At 40.9% G+C, this 18,922-nt stretch overlaps 1 protein-coding gene across 15 annotated transcripts in view; it reads right to left on the minus strand.

Moving 5' to 3' along the window:
- ZBTB20 (zinc finger and BTB domain containing 20) overlaps window positions 1-18,922 on the minus strand; it is a 707,334-nt gene that overhangs the window by 148,526 nt on the left and 539,886 nt on the right. For 12 of the 15 annotated variants that reach the window (XR_006388154.1, XM_044284171.1, XM_044284173.1 and 9 more), the window contains one exon: window positions 6,761-6,836. The exons of 1 other annotated variant lie outside the window; for it this stretch is intronic. The gene's annotated coding sequence lies outside the window, so the exon portion shown is untranslated. The remainder of the gene's footprint in view (window positions 1-6,760; window positions 6,837-18,922) is intronic. 2 more of the 15 variants (XM_044284169.1, XM_044284178.1) reach the window with 1 other exon arrangement.

Consider the following 18,922-nt stretch of genomic DNA (forward strand, 5'->3'; position numbering starts at 1 on the left):
TAATATTTCATCGGCGAGGGCCGCTGAGGACTTCCTCCTAACATTGTTTACACGCCGGTCGAGGGATTTGCTCCTGCAGCCTCAGACTTGGGTTTGCTCATATCTAATTAACTGAAAGTAATCAGCTCGCTATGACGGCATCTTCCCTGCATGTACTTTGTGTTCTGGCTCAGTCCCCTCGGAGGCTCCCAGTTAGGGCCCTGGCTGGTTCGTGCGCGGCCCCTCCCACCGGCGCTGGCCACGGCAAGCAGCCGCACTCCCCCTTTATACTGCTGTCTTACGGTAATTAATTAGAGCTAATTGGCTTCTGTCTTCCTGGTGGATTAACCCCTCTCGCCAGTTATGATGGAGGGGGGGGGGGGGATTACATGGACTCTGGATTCATAGCACTGTCTGGAAATCCAGTGCAACCAGTAGAGATGTGTCTAGTGCTATCACAATGTTTCCGGATCGGTACTGGGTTCTTGTAATATCTATAATTTGGCCTCACCTTAAAATGGTGTATATGAGCTGCTGTGTTGGTCCCAGTCCAGTATGTGGATGATGGGGGTGTCAGTACAGGGCATGCAGTGGTTGTAGTCACCCCTGGGGCGTGCAGAGGACTTACCAGTTACTCCTTGTAGAATTTCAATAGAAATGAATATTAAGGAATAAAAATAAAGTTACAGGCTCCTCCTCCTAATCAGGCCCCTCCCCTCAGTCGTTATACAGCAGCGTTCTGATAATCTTTTTCACACGAGCCATTTATTTTCTTGTAATCACTTTGTCACAGTTGTGGCAGAAACCTCCTGTTTGGTTTCTACTTCTACAAAGCAGCCAAGGCAGAGATGCAGTGTAAAACATGGGGGACAGAGCAGCAGTGTAGGCCCCAACCTAGCCCCCCCTCACCCCCCTTACTATCCTGGCCACACCTCCAAAAACAACTCTGGTCAAAAGGACAAGAAATTATTGTGCTCTCCACTGGGTGCCAAGACCTAGAAAGGCACTAGATAGAATGGCATTGGGTAGAGAGGTACTGGACAGAATGGCACTGGATAAAGTGGCACTGGGTAGATTGGCACTGGACAGAATGGCACTGGATAAAGTGGCACTGGGTAGATTGGCACTGGACAGAATGGCATTGGGCAGAGTGGTACAGGGTACAATGGCACTGGGCAGATTAGCATTGGGTAGAGTGGCAATGGGTAAAATGGCACTGGATAGAGTGGTATTGTGTAGAGTGGCACTGGTGAGAGTGGTCTTGGGTAGAGTGACACTGGAGAGAATGGCACTGGACACAGTGATACTGGCACAGGGCAGAATGGCATTGTGTAGGGTGGCACTGGACAGAATGGTATTGGTAGAATGGCACTGGATAGGGTGGTACTGGGTAGAGTGGGACAGGTCAGAATGGCACTGTGTATGGTGGCACTGGAGATAATGGCACTGATAGAATAGCACTGTGTAGAGTGGCACTGATCAGAATGGCACTGTGTAGGGTGGCACAGGGTAGAATCCTTCACATATCTGCTCTCTGAAATTGTAGATAAGTAGAAAATGGAAGCCCTGTGAGTGGAGGAGGAGGGTGGCGAGAGGTGTATTGTCTGGGGTCTGCTCTGCCAGTTATGCCTGTTACCCCCTTCTCCGTGATACTGTGGCCTAGCAGCCCTCTGGAAGCAATTCCCAGTAAATGCCCATCCTGTCTGGCTGTGCCATAGCTTTATCTGCTTCTGGGAAAGCCATCCAGTTCGGCTGCCATCTATGCTCTCCTATGGGCAGATCTGTGGCAGCATGGGAGTGGCACCTGAATGAGTATACAAATACGAAGACGTGGCATTCAGTAGTCCGGGAAAGCTGGGTGCCAGCCTTCTTAGGGTTATAGGTAGCAAGGTGCTTTTTTCCACCCAGGTGAAAGCTTTAGCTCGCTGCACTAGGTTTGTTGGCACCAGGCTGGCACCTGGCAGCCACATGCCACCCAGTTTTGGCAGAGCTGAGAACAGCGCTATGTACATTACATAGAATATCCTCAGAGTAGATAACTTTTTGTCTGCAGCCAGGCACGGGTTAAACATCTTATAAAGAGAGGTATTTACTCAGTGCCAGTCTTGCTGGCATCCGCAGGCCGCGGCCTTTGCCACTTTATGAGCTCTTTGTTTATCGTATACAATGGTTAACATATAACCTGCACCCGCAACCTGCCCATAAACTTACAAAATCACGCAAGGTCCTGACCCAGGGGTAAACGCCCCTTCTCCGGAAATAACGCGGTTAATCTTTACAGTATATCAGGGGAGGGTTTGTCGCATATTAAACCTTAACCCCTTCCTCCCTGCTCCCCTTTTCTCTCTGGCTTTAAATATAACGTGCCGGCGGCGCTGAAGCTGTGGAGCGCTGACTTATTATACCTTGTCTCTCCCGCACGCTCCCCTGATTACAGTATTCCTGCTCTGTTTTGACTCGCCTGCAAAATCCCTGCCGTTCTCCGGTTAAGAGTGCCATTTGTGAAATTCAAGTAGTTGTCGCGGTGGATTGCATCTGACCCCGCCGCTTTAAGGAATATATACCTACCATATGGGGAACAGGTTTCCATACAACCTGCCTTAGCTAAAGGTGTTTGCTGAACCTCTTAAAGGTAAACATTGCTGCCATTCCCACATCACCGATCACCCGGATTCTTTTACATTGAAACTGCATTGAGAGTGGAATACCCCTTTAGGGCAGACACAGAGTTGCACCTGAAGGTCCCTCTAAGTGGACTCTGGAATAAGCCCCTTTAAATTAGGGCATCTGTTTGACATGCCAACTATGGGTCAGTACAAGCTTGCGGATTGACCCTTGCGATCTATGCTCATATGGGTGAATGTCACCTTTAAGGAGGCACACCCCTTTAAATAAGCCACGTCTGTACCGGTGTTCAAAAGGTAACACCTCTAATATAGGATTATACCATTCATGGTCACGCCTCACCTCCTCCTCCTCCCTTCACAATGACCTCGGCCCAGGTTACAGAGCATGCCCACAATGCTCTCCCATATAATTACTTTCAGCAGTCATCTCGCTATCATAAGATTGCAGCATTAGAAAGATAACACCTCTAATATAGGATTACACCATTGACTACAGGTAATGGTTACAGCTCATCTCCTCACTTCACAATGGCCTCTCCCCAAGTTACAGAGCATGCCCACACAGCTCTCCCATAGAAAAACCTCTAGGCAGTCATCTCAGTATAATAGGAGGGCAATGTCAGAAGGGTATAATATTATACGATTACACCATTGACTATAGGTAATAGTCACATCTCACCTCCTCCCCCTCACTTCACAATGACCTCTGCCCAAGTTACAGAGCATGCCCACAAGGTTCTCTTATACAATTACTTCTCACTATCATAGGAAGGAAACGTTAGAAGGGTAACATCTCTAATATAGGATTACACCGTTGACTATATGTAATGGTTACAGCTCATCTTCTCCCTTCACAATGGCCTCTGCCCAAGTTATAGAGCATGCCCACAGGGCTCTTCCATAGAACGACTTCTAGTCATCTCAGTATCAAAAGAGGGTAGCATTACAAAGGTAACAGCTCTAATATAAGATTACACCCATGGTAATGCTTACAGCTCATCGCCTTCTTTCACAATGACTTCTGCCCAGATTACAGAGCATGCCCACAAAGCTTTCCCATAGAATTACTTCTCAGCAGCATGTTAAGAGGGCAGTATTAGAAAGTTAACACCTCTAATATATGAATATGCTATTGACGATAGGTAATGGTTACAGATCACCTCCATCCTTCACAATAATCTCTGCCCAGGTTATAGCGCATGCCCACAAAGCTCACCCATAGAATCACTTCTCAGCAGTCATATGATTATCATAAGAGGGCGGAGTTCAAAAGGTAACACCATCTATTATGGATTATAAATTGTCAATAGGTAATAGTTACAAGCGCATATCCTCCCCCTCCCTTTACAATGTACTCTGTCCAGGTCACAGAGTATGCCCACAATGCTCCCCCTCAGAAATCAATGAGTTATATCCAGTCTAGAGGTTCCGATTGTCCGTATGGCTGCTGTAAAGCAAATCTCTGAATGCAGTCAAGATGGCCGCCCCTATATTAATGTACATTAAATAGAATTGAAAAAATGCAAAATAAGAAAATAAAAGCAGATAAGTAATAGTAGTATTAAGCATTTTGATTAACTTTAAAGCAACACTACCACAAGCAATTTTATTCTCTGGCCTGTTAGAAAGGTACACGATAACATCTATAGTGAATGTAATCTTTTTACCAGTGACTGTATTTCTGAGTTATCCCCTCCCTTCTGATCCTCAGCTGTTTCATGTGACCAACACTCAGAATCTCCAACTGACAGAGGACAGGAAGGCAGTTATTCCTCTAATCATTCCTATGAGACTGACATTAAGTTTCCCATAGGAATACATAGAGAAACTGACTTCCTGTCCACACATAAAATGCTGTGTTATTTGGAAAGTCAGAGTGCAGGTCACATGACACAGCTGAGAATCAGAAGGGAGGTTATAACTCACAAATACAGTCACCAGTAAGAAAATTACCTTCACTACAGATTACATCATGTACTTTGACAACAGGTCAGAGAATAAAAATATTAGTGGGAGGTTTTCTTCCTTAAGGCTGAACAGTGTTCTAGATTGTACAAGTAAAAATATCCAACCAAATGCAAATGTATTCAAAACACGAGACCCAACACCAGACGACTCGGTGTCATGTAGACCTTCTGGAGAACAAGTGTCCGGCAGCAGAGGAGCAGAAGTTTCCAGAATTTATAGTTCAGTGATATTATTCCTTCCTAGATATGAAAATTGATAAAGCCGGGGCCACAGCAGTGGTCGGCGGGAGGAGAGGGAAGCTCGTGCTGGCAGGACACGGATCTCCACGCCTGTCCTCTGACTGTTATAACTAGATGTGTAATAATATGATATATACTATTATATTACTTAGCGCCTGGTCACAGATCCATGTCATCATATACGGTAGTTATAAGGTGAGATATTCTGATTTATCGGATGTCCATGTCTATAGGTGGCCCTGCTGGACGGGCACCAGGTTCAGTCCCACTCTCTCGCTCACCTTGACTCCACATTATTTTATGGATCTCATGGCCGTCGTAGGCACACTATGTTAGCACTGATTTGGCACAATATAGGCAGCACTATATAGGCAGCATACACCAGTATTATTTATGCACTATATGGCACTGTTACATAGGCAGCCTATACCAGTATAATGTATACACTATATGACACTGTTATGTAGGAAGCATATACCAGTATTATTTATGCACTATATGGCACTGTTATATAGGCAGCATATACCAGTATTATTTATACACTATATGGCACTGTTATATAGGCAGCATATACCAGTATTATTTATACACTATATGGCACTGTTATATAGGCAGCATATACCAGTAGTATTTATACACTTTATGGCACTGTTACATAGGCAGCATATACCAGTATTATTTATACACTTTATGGCACTGTTACATAGGCAGCATATACCAGTATTATTTATACACTATATGGCACTGTTATGTGGGCAGCATACACCAGTATTATTTATGCACTATATGGCACTGTTATATAGGCAGCATATACCAATATTATTTATACACTACATGGCACTGTTATATAGGCAGCATATACCAGTATTATTTATGCACTCTTTGGCACTGTTACATAGGCAGCATATACCAGTATTATTTATACACTATATGGCACTGTTATATAGGCAGCATACACCAGTATTATTTATACACTATATGGCACTGTTATGTGGGCAGCATACACCAGTATTATTTATACACTATATGGCACTGTTATATAGGCAGCATATACCAATATTATTTATACACTATATGGTACTGTTATATAGCCAGCATACACCAGAAGTATTTATACACTACATGGCACTGTTATATAGGCAGCATATACCAGTATTATTTATACACTATATGGCACTGTTATATAGGCAGCATATACCAATATTATTTATACACTATATGGTACTGTTATATAGCCAGCATACACCAGTAGTATTTATACACTACATGGCACTGTTATATAGGCAGCATATACCAGTATTATTTATACACTTTATGGCACTGTTACATAGGCAGCATATACCAGTAGTATTTATACACTTTATGGCACTGTTACATAGGCAGCATATACCAGTAGTATTTATACACTTTATGGCACTGTTAGATAGGCAGCATATACCAGTAGTATTTATACACTATATGGCACTGTTATATAGGCAGCATATACCAGTAGTATTTATACACTATATGACACTGTTATATAGGCAGCATACACCAGTATTATTATTGCACTATATGGCACTGTTATACAGGCAGCATATACCAGTATTATTATTGCACTATATGGCACTGTTATATAGGCAGCATATACCAGTATTATTTATACACTTTATGGCACTGTTACATAGGCAGCATATACCAGTAGTATTTATAAACTATATGGCACTGTTATATAGGCAGCATATATCAGTATTATTTATGTACTATATGGCACTGTTATGTGGGCAGCATATACACTGTATGGTACAATTATTTGGTCAGCTTATAGCAATATTATTTATCACTATAGGGCGCTATAAATATTGGCCTCTGTATGGTGGTTTCGGCACTATTGTTTGGGTGATGCATTTAAGCACTGTATGCCTGTAGTAAATGAACACTGTAGTACGGAATGATTTCATTACTTACTGATGGAGATTTGTCTTGTTAAGCACTCTGATTTATCTGAGGGAATCTTGTAGCGGAGCAGGAGGAGCAGAGCTGACTGATGGAGAAAAAAACAATATAACTACAGGGTGAAGAACTGGAAGGACAGCCACAGAATGGCTCCACTTTTAAAGCATGGTATGGACTATTATGTACACTATGTGGCAAATTTATTAAGACCGGTGTTAATAAGACGCTATAGTGGCGGTGGATCCGCAGGAGTTATGTTGAAGCGCCGGCCTCTACATAACTTTGGCGTATCCACAGTCGATTGTAAACGTAAGAGCTTCCTTGCTGTCTTACGATTAGACCATATTCTACACCTAACACCGGAGTAAACAATGATGATTGAGATGGGCCTGCCGGCCCGCCACACGTGGCATATATATGTTTGTACATGACCACCTATTCTACAGATCTGTTATTGCAGCACTGTATGCTACTGTTATTCTGTGCACAGCAGGTCAAAATTATTCGGGCATTATAAATGCATACAATTAATATTTGAGCACGGTATGGCGCTACTATTCAATAAAAGTACTATTGACACCCACACTCCTCGCCCTCCTGTAAGATCAGTGGGCATGAATAAACTATCCATACCCAGGATCCAACAGAAGACATTTGGAGATGGAGCTTTCTGTCCTGCAGCCCCTGCTCCCTGGACACCAGAGAGAAATCATCCTTATCAAAGATCAATCAGACACAAATGATACCAACATACAATGTGCGAATAATACCAACATACAGTGCGCTAATAACACCAACATACAGTGCGCGAATAATACCAACATATAGTGCGCTAATAACACCAACATACAGTGCGCTAATAACACCAACATACAGTGCGCTAATAACACCAACATACAGTGCGATAATAATACCAACATACAGTGCGCGAATAATACTAATATACAGTGTGCGAATAATACCAACATACCGTGTGCGAATAATACCAACATACCGTGTGCGAATAATACCAACATACAGTGCGCTAATAACACCAACATACAGTGTGCGAATAATACCAACATACAGTGCGCGAATAACACCAACATACAGTGCGCTAATAATACCAACATACAGTGCGCGAATAACACCAACATACAGTGCGCTAATAATACCAACATACAATGTGCGAATAATACCAACATATAGTGCGCTAATAACACCAACATACAGTGCGATAATAATACCAACATACAGTGCGCTAATAACACCAACATACAGTGCGCGAATAATACTAATATACAGTGTGCGAATAATACCAACATACCGTGTGCGAATAATACCAACATACCGTGTGCGAATAATACCAACATACAGTGCGCTAATAACACCAACATACAGTGTGCGAATAATACCAACATACAGTGCGCGAATAACACCAACATACAGTGCGCTAATAATACCAACATACAGTGCGCTAATAACACCAACATACTGTGCGCTAATAATACCATCATACAGTGCGCTAATAACACCAACATACAGTGCTTTAATAACACCAACATACAGTGCGCTAATAATACCATCATACAGTGCGCTAATAACACCAACATACAGTGCGCTAATAACACCAACATACAGTGTGCGAATAATACCAACATACAGTGCGCGAATAACACCAACATACAGTGCGCTAATAATACCAACATACAGTGCTTTAATAACACCAACATACAGTGCGCTAATAATACCATCATACAGTGCGCTAATAATACCAACATACAGTGTGCGAATAATACCAACATACCGTGTGCGAATAATACCAACATACAGTGCGCTAATAACACCAACATACAGTGTGCGAATAATACCAACATACAGTGCGCGAATAACACCAACATACAGTGCGCTAATAATACCAACATACAGTGCGCTAATAATACCAACATACAGTGCGCTAATAATACCAACATACAGTGCGCTAATAATACCAACATACAGTGCGCTAATAATACCAACATACAGTGCTTTAATAACACCAACATACAGTGCGCTAATAATACCAACATACAGTGCGCTAATAACACCAACATACAGTGTGCTAATAATACCAACATACAGTGCTTTAATAACACCAACATACAGTGCGCTAATAATACCATCATACAGTGCGCTAATAACACCAACATACAGTGCGCTAATAACACCAACATACAGTGTGCGAATAATACCAACATACAGTGCGCGAATAACACCAACATACAGTGCGCTAATAACACCATCATACAGTGCGCTAATAACACCAACATACAGTGCGCGAATAATACCAACATACAGTGCGCTAATAACACCAACATACAGTGTGCGAATAATACCAACATACAGTGCGCGAATAACACCAACATACAGTGCGCTAATAATACCAACATACAGTGCGCTAATAATACCAACATACAGTGCGCTAATAATACCAACATACAGTGCGCTAATAATACCAACATACAGTGCGCTAATAATACCAACATACAGTGCGCTAATAACACCAACATACAGTGTGCTAATAATACCAACATACAGTGCTTTAATAACACCAACATACAGTGCGCTAATAATACCATCATACAGTGCGCTAATAACACCAACATACAGTGCGCTAATAACACCAACATACAGTGTGCGAATAATACCAACATACAGTGCGCGAATAACACCAACATACAGTGCGCTAATAACACCATCATACAGTGCGCTAATAACACCAACATACAGTGCGCGAATAATACCAACATACAGTGCGCTAATAACACCAACATACAGTGCGCGAATAATACCAACATACAGTGCGCTAATAATACCAACATACAGTGCGCTAATAATACCAACATACAGTGCGCTAATAACACCAACATACAGTGCGCGAATAATACCAACATACAGTGCGCGAATAATACCAACATACAGTGCACTAATAACACCAACATACAGTGCGCGAATAATACCAACATACAGTGCGCTAATAACACCAACATACAGTGCGCTAATAATACCAACATACAGTGCGCTAATAATACCAACATACAGTGCGCGAATAACACCAACATACAGTGCGCTAATAATACCAACATACAGTGCGCTAATAATACCAACATACAGTGCGCTAATAACACCAACATACAGTGCGCGAATAATACCAACATACAGTGCGCTAATAACACCAACATACAGTGCGCGAATAATACCAACATACAGTGCGCTAATAACACCAACATACAGTGCGCGAATAATACCAACATACAGTGCGCGAATAATACCAGTGTATACAGTGCGCTAATAATACCAACATACAGTGCGCTAATAACACCAACATACAGTGCGCGAATAATACCAGTGTATACAGTGCGCTAATAATACCAACATACAGTGCGCTAATAACGCCAACATACAGTGCGCGAATAATACCAACATACAGTGCTCTAATAATACCAACATACAGTGCGCGAATAATACCAACATACAGTGCGCTAATAATACCAACATACAGTGCGCTAATAATACCAACATACAGTGCGCTAATAATACCAACATACAGTGCGTTAATAATACCATCATACAGTGCGCTAATAACACCAACATACAGTGCGTTAATAATACCAACATACAGTGCTCTAATAACACCAACATACAGTGCGTTAATAATACCATCATACAGTGCGCTAATAACACCAACATACAGTGCGCTAATAATACCAACATACAGTGCGCTAATAATACCAACATACAGTGCGTTAATAATACCAACATACAGTGCTCTAATAACACCAACATACAGTGCGTTAATAATACCAACATACAGTGCGCTAATAATACCAACATACAGTGCGCTAATAATACCAACATACAGTGCGCTAATAATACCAACATACAGTGCGTTAATAATACCATCATACAGTGCGCTAATAACACCAACATACAGTGCGTTAATAATACCAACATACAGTGCTCTAATAACACCAACATACAGTGCGTTAATAATACCATCATACAGTGCGCTAATAACACCAACATACAGTGCGCTAATAACACCAACATACAGTGCGCTAATAATACCAACATACAGTGCGCGAATAATACCAACATACAGTGCGCGAATAATACCAACATACAGTGCGCTAATAATACCAACATACAGTGCGCGAATAATACCAACATACAGTGCTCTAATAACACCAACATACAGTGCGCGAATAATACCAACATACAGTGCGCTAATAATACCAACATACAGTGCTCTAATAACACCAACATACAGTGCGCGAATAATACCAACATACAGTGCGCGAATAATACCAACATACAGTGCGCTAATAATACCAACATACAGTGCGCGAATAATACCAACATACAGTGCGTGAATAATACCAACATACAGTGCGCTAATAACACCAACATACAGTGCGCTAATAATACCAACATACAGTGCTCTAATAACACCAACATACAGTGCGCGAATAATACCAACATACAGTGCGCTAATAACACCAACATACAGTGCGCTAATAATACCAACATACAGTGCGCTAATAATACCAACATACAGTGCGCTAATAACACCAACATACAGTGCGCTAATAATACCAACATACAGTGCGCTAATAATACCAACATACAGTGCGCTAATAATACCAACATACAGTGCGCTAATAATACCAACATACAGTGCGCGAATAATACCAACATACAGTGCGCTAATAACACCAACATACAGTGCGCTAATAACACCAACATACAGTGCGCTAATAACACCAACATACAGTGCGCGAATAATACCAACATACAGTGCGCTAATAATACCAACATACAGTGCGCGAATAATACCAACATACAGTGTGCTAATAACACCAACATACAGTGCGCTAATAATACCAACATACAGTGCACGAATAATACCAACATACAGTGCGTTAATGACACCAACATACAGTGCGCTAATAATACCAACATACAGTGCGCTAATAATACCAACATACAGTGCGCTAATAATACCAACATACAGTGTGCTAATAATACCAACATACAGTGCGCGAATAATACCAACATACAGTGCGCTAATAACACCAACATACAGTGTGCTAATAACACCATCATACAGTGCGCTAATAACACCAACATACAGTGCGCTAATAATACCAACATACAGTGCGCTAATAATACCAACATACAGTGCGCTAATAACACCAACATACAGTGTGCGAATAATACCAACATACAGTGCGCTAATAACACCAACATACAGTGCGCTAATAATACCAACATACAGTGCGCGAATAATACCAACATACAGTGCGCTAATAATACCAACATACAGTGCGCTAATAATACCAACATACAGTGCGCTAATGATACCAACATACAGTGCGCTAATAATACCAACATACAGTGCGCTAATAATACCAACATACAGTGCGCTAATAATACCAACATACAGTGCGCTAATAACACCAACATACAGTGCGCTAATAATACCAACATACAGTGCGCTAATAATACCAACATACAGTGCGCTAATAATACCAACATACAGTGCGCTAATAACACCAACATACAGTGCGCTAATAATACCAACATACAGTGCGCTAATAACACCAACATACAGTGCGCGAATAATACCAACATACAGTGCGTTAATGACACCAACATACAGTGCGCTAATAATACCAACATACAGTGCGCTAATAACACCAGTGCAGTACAGTGCATAGTGTATACCGGACAGTTGTAGAGCAGTGTATACAGTACATAGTGTATACAGGACAGTTGTAGAGCAGTGTATACAGTACATAGTGTATACCGGACAGTTGTAGAGCAGTGTATACAGTACATAGTGTATACAGGACAGTTGTAGAGCAGTGTATACAGTACATAGTGTATACAGGACAGTTGTAGAGCGGTGTATACAGTACATAGTGTATATAGGACAGTTGTAGAGCGGTGTATACAGTGCATAGTGTATACAGGACAGTTGTAGAGCGGTGTATACAGTACATAGTGTATATAGGACAGTTGTAGAGCGGTGTATACAGTACATAGTGTATATAGGACAGTTGTAGAGCAGTGTATACAGTGCATAGTGTATACCGGACAGTTGTAGAGCAGTGTATACAGTACATAGTGTATACAGGACAGTTGTAGAGCAGTGTATACAGTACATAGTGTATACAGGACAGTTGTAGAGCAGTGTATACAGTGCACAGTGTATACAGGACAGTTGTAGAGCGGTGTATACAGTGCATACGGTATGAAGAATATATGGACAGGCATGTCTATTCTATACAACCCCCTGAGGTATACATGTGCGCTGCTACAGCAGACAGACGGAGGAGGCACCACATGAGTACACAAGGTACAATCAGCTTTTGACGGAGATTCCTTGGGCCCATCAGAGAAATTACTCTAATGGGCCCCAACCCCTGTATCATCGATAAAGTCTAATTGAGTCAAAGCCTTAGGCATACGCTTTTTCTTGGACCTTTGCCGTCCATTATGGCTTAATAGACTGGGCCTACCGGAGGATCCTCTGGTGGGACAGCCCTACCCTGCGTAAGACTAATTATAAACATGGGGACTGAGCTACAAAATCAGTGCCCCCTGTGGCCATCACTAGTACTACAGATCAGCGCCAGGTACTTAGATGGGGAAGAACCTCATCTATTCAGCTAAAAAAATGCAAAGAAATGGAAATCATGGATCAGAAATTGGAAGAATCCATGACTGCTATGGAAAGGCCTCTCTTCCTCAGTCAGTATGAAGGTATGATGACCATCGATGACCACTGAAGGCCTATAGATTATAGCGTGAAAAGTTATTTTTGGTCAATGATGCTGCTATCTACGTGGCTCCTGGGGCTGTATATAGGATTGTGAGAAGGGCCCTTAAAAACATGACCCTTCGACCCACTATTCAAATGAACCCATGAATTGGCGCAGGTTTCCGTCTCCCCCTCCTCGTTCATTTTTTACATTATCATCATGACTTTGGAGAATGGGCGGTCAGTGGTGCGCAGCCTCCCATGGGACTCCGCAATACGACGGTTATTCTGTGCCCCTAAAAGTTAATCATTTATTTTATGGAGATAAGGTATTTTTTATTTAGATCCTTTTCTATTTGATTTGGCAGCGGTGCAGTCATCGGGCAAAGGTCTGCAAAGATGCACATGGAAGGTATGTACACAGCTCGCTAGGCGTCAGCCGCCCAAGATTACACTGTAGGGAAGTGGAGAAAGAGGTGAAAGTCATCTCCCTGCACAATGCCCTCCAAGCACTCTCCTAGAGCCCTGGACAACAAGGCCCAGCGGATTCCTAATACAGTGGGCACCTTAGGCCTCATGCACACGACCGTTTTTCCAGTCCGCATCCGAGCCGCCGTTTTTGCAGCAAAAGATGCGGACAGCGCTCCGTTCCGTGGTCTCGCAAAAATAATATAGCACGTCCTATTGGTGTCCGTTTTGCGGACAAGAATAGGCATGTCTACAATGGGCCGTCTGTTCCGTAAATTGCGGACGGCACACGGGCGACTTCCGTTTATTGCAGATCCGCGGTTTGCGGTCTGCAAAAAACAGCGTGGTCGTGTGCATGAGGCCTTAGTGATCACAACTGATTGCAGGGAGTCCAGATCCTGGTCCAAAGTACAGACCTGAGCGCAGCACCTCACTGCCAAAACATCACATGTCCCTGTACACTATCATACTGTATAGGGTGCTATATGATACTACCATGGAGTATGGGATCCTATAGGATAATACCAAGCTGTATAGGATTCTATAGGATAATACCAAGCTGTATAGGATCCTATAGGATAATACCATGCTGTTTGGGATCCTATAGGATAATACCAAGCTGTATAGGATCCTATAGGATAATACCATGCTGTACAGGATTCTATTGAATAAAACTATGTTGTATAGGATCCTATAGGATAATACCAAGCTGTATAGGATCCTATATGATAAAACAATTCTGTATGGGATCCTATAGGATAATACCATGTTGTATAGGATCCTATTGAATAAAACTATGTTGTATAGGATCCTATATGATAAAACAATTCTGTATGGGATCCTATAGGATAATACCATGCTGTATATGATCCTATATGATAATACCATGCTGTATGAGATTCTATATGATAATACCATGCTGTATGGGATCCTATAAGATACCATGTTGTATAGGATCCTATAGGATAATACCATGCTGTATGGGATCCCACAGGATGATACAATACTGTATAGGATCCTATCGAATAATACCAAGCTGTATGGGATCCTATATGATAATACCATCATGCACGGGATCCTATAGGATAACACCATGCTGTATATGATCATATAAGATAACACCATGCTGTATGGGATCTATAGGATAATACCATGCTATATGGGATTATATAGGATAATACCATGCTGTATGGGATCCTATAGGATAACACCATGCTGTATATGATCATATAAGATAACACCATGCTGTATGGGATCTATAGGATAATACCATGCTATATGGGATTATATAGGATAATACCATGCTGTATGGGATCCTATAGGATAACACCATGCTGTATATGATCATATAAGATAATACCATACTGTATGGGATCCTATAGGATAATACCATGCTATATGGGATCTATAGGATAATACCATGCTGTATGGGATCATATAGGATAATACCATGCTGTATGGGATCATATAGGATAATACCATGCTGTTTGGGATCCTATAGGAAAATACCATGCTGTATAGGATCATATAGGATAATACCATGCTGAATGGGATCATATAGGATAATACCATGCTGTTTGGGATCCTATAGGATAATACCATGCTGTATAGGATCATATAGGATAATACCATGCTGTATGGGATCTTATACAATAATAACATGCTATATGGGATCCTATAGGATAATACCATGTTGTATAGGATCCTATTGAATAAAACTATGTTGTATAGGATCCTATATGATAAAACAATTCTGTATGGGATCCTATAGGATAATACCATGCTGTATATGATCCTATATGATAATACCATGCTGTATGAGATTCTATATGATAATACCATGCTGTATGGGATCCTATAAGATACCATGTTGTATAGGATCCTATAGGATAATACCATGCTGTATGGGATCCCACAGGATGATACAATACTGTATAGGATCCTATCGAATAATACCAAGCTGTATGGGATCCTATATGATAATACCATCATGCACGGGATCCTATAGGATAACACCATGCTGTATATGATCATATAAGATAACACCATGCTGTATGGGATCTATAGGATAATACCATGCTATATGGGATTATATAGGATAATACCATGCTGTATGGGATCCTATAGGATAACACCATGCTGTATATGATCATATAAGATAATACCATACTGTATGGGATCTATAGGATAATACCATGCTATATGGGATTATATAGGATAATACCATGCTGTATGGGATCCTATAGGATAACACCATGCTGTATATGATCATATAAGATAATACCATACTGTATGGGATCATATAGGATAATACCATGCTATATGGGATCTATAGGATAATACCATGCTGTATGGGATCATATAGGATAATACCATGCTGTATGGGATCATATAGGATAATACCATGCTGTTTGGGATCCTATAGGAAAATACCATGCTGTATAGGATCATATAGGATAATACCATGCTGTTTGGGATCCTATAGGATAATACCATGCTGTATAGGATCATATAGGATAATACCATGCTGTATGGGATCTTATACGATAATAACATGCTATATGGGATCCTATAGGATAATACCATGCTGCGTGGGATCCTATAGGATAATACCATGCTGCATGGGATCCTATAAGATAATACCATGCTGTATAGGATCCTAAAGGATAATACCATGCTGTATGGGATCCTATAAGACAATACCATGCTGTATAGGATCCTAAAGGATAATACCATGCTGTATGGGATCCTATTGGATAATACCATGCTGTATGGGATCCTATAGGATAATACCATGCTGTGTGGGATCCTATAATATAATACCATGCTGTATGAGATCCTATATGACAATACCATGATGTGTGGGATTCTCTAGGAAAATACCATGGTGTATGGGATCCTATAAGATAATACCATGTTGTATAGGATCCTATAGGATAATACCATGCTGTATGGGATCCCATAGGATAATACAATACTGTATGGGATCCCATAGGATAAAACCATGCTGTATGGGATCCTATATGATAATACCATGCTGCATGGGATCCTATAGGATAACACCATGCTGTATATGATCCTATAGGATAACACCATGCTGTATGAGATTCTATAGGATAATACCATGCTGTGTGGGATCCTATATGATAATACCATGCTGTGTGGGATCCTATATGATAATACCATGCTGTGTGGGATCCTATATGATAATACCATGCTGTGTGGGATCCTATATGATAATACCATGCTGTGTGGGATCCTATATAATACCATGCTGTAAGGGATCCAATAGGATAATACCATGCTGTATGGGATCCTATAGGATAATACCATGCTGTGTGGGATCCTCTAGGATAATACCATGCTTTATGGGATCCTATAAGATAATACCATGTTGTATAGGATCCTATAGGATAATACCATGCTGTATGGGATCCCATAGGATGATACTATACTGTATAGGATCCTATCAAATGATACCATGCTGTATGGGATCCTATATGATAATACCATGCTGTATGGGATCCTATAGGATAACACCATGCTGTATATGATTATATAGGATAATACCATACAGTATGGGATCCTATATGATAATACCATGCTGTATGGGATCTATAGGATAATACCATGCTGTATGGGATCCTATAGGATAATACCATGCTGTTTGGGATCCTATAGGATAATAACATGCAGTATGGGATCCTATAGGATAATACCATGCTGTATGGGATCTTATAGGATAATACCATACTGTATGGGATCCTATAGGATAATACCATGCTGTGTGGGATCCTATAGGATAATACCATGCTGCATGGGATCCTATAAGATAATACCATGCTGTATAGGATCCTATAGGATAATACCATGCTGCATGGGATCCTATATGATAATGCCATGCTGTATGGGATCCTATATGATAATGCCATGCTGTATAGGTTCCTATAGGATAATAACATGCTGTATGGGATCCTATAGGATAATACCATGCTGTATGGGATCCTATATGATAATACCATGCTGTATGGGATACTATAGGATAATACCATGTTTTATGGGATCCTATAGGGTAAAACAATGCTGTATATGATCCTATACGATAATATCATGGTGTATGGGATCCAATATGTTAATACCATGCTGTATGGGATCCGAAAGGATAATACCATGGTGTATAGGATCATAAAGGATAATATTATGCTTTATGGGATCCTATATGATAATACCATACTGCATAGGATCCTATAGGATAATAACATGCTGTATGGGATCCTATAGGATAATACCATGCTGTATGGGATCCTATAGGATAATAGCATGCTGTATAGGTTCCTATAGGATAATACCATGGTGTATGGGATCCAATATGATAATACCATTCTGTATGGGATCTGATAGTATAATACCATGCTGTATGTATAGGATCCTATAGGATAAAATTATGTTGTATGGGAGTCTACAGGACAATACCATGCTGTATGGGATCCTATACGAAAATACCATGCTGTATGGGATCCAATAGAATAATACCATGCTGTATGGGATCCAATAGAATAATACCATGCTGTATAGGATCAAATAGGATAAAATTATGCTGTAGGGGATCCTATCGGATAATACCATGCTGTATGGGGTTCTATATGACAATACCATGCTGTATGGGATACTATAGGATAATACCATGCTGTATGGGATCTATAGGATAATACAATGCTGTATATGATCCTATACGATAATATCATGGTGTATGGGATCCAATATGATACCATGCTGTATGGGATCCGATAGGATAATACCATGCTGTATGGGATTCTATATGATAATACCATACTGTATGGGATCCTATATGATAATGCCATGCTGTATAGGATCCTACAGGATAATAACATGCTGTATGGGATCCTATAGGATAATACCAT

Source organism: Bufo gargarizans, chromosome 3 (genome assembly GCF_014858855.1).
Source record: "Bufo gargarizans isolate SCDJY-AF-19 chromosome 3, ASM1485885v1, whole genome shotgun sequence".
In the NCBI taxonomy this organism is placed as follows: Eukaryota; Metazoa; Chordata; class Amphibia; order Anura; family Bufonidae; genus Bufo; species Bufo gargarizans.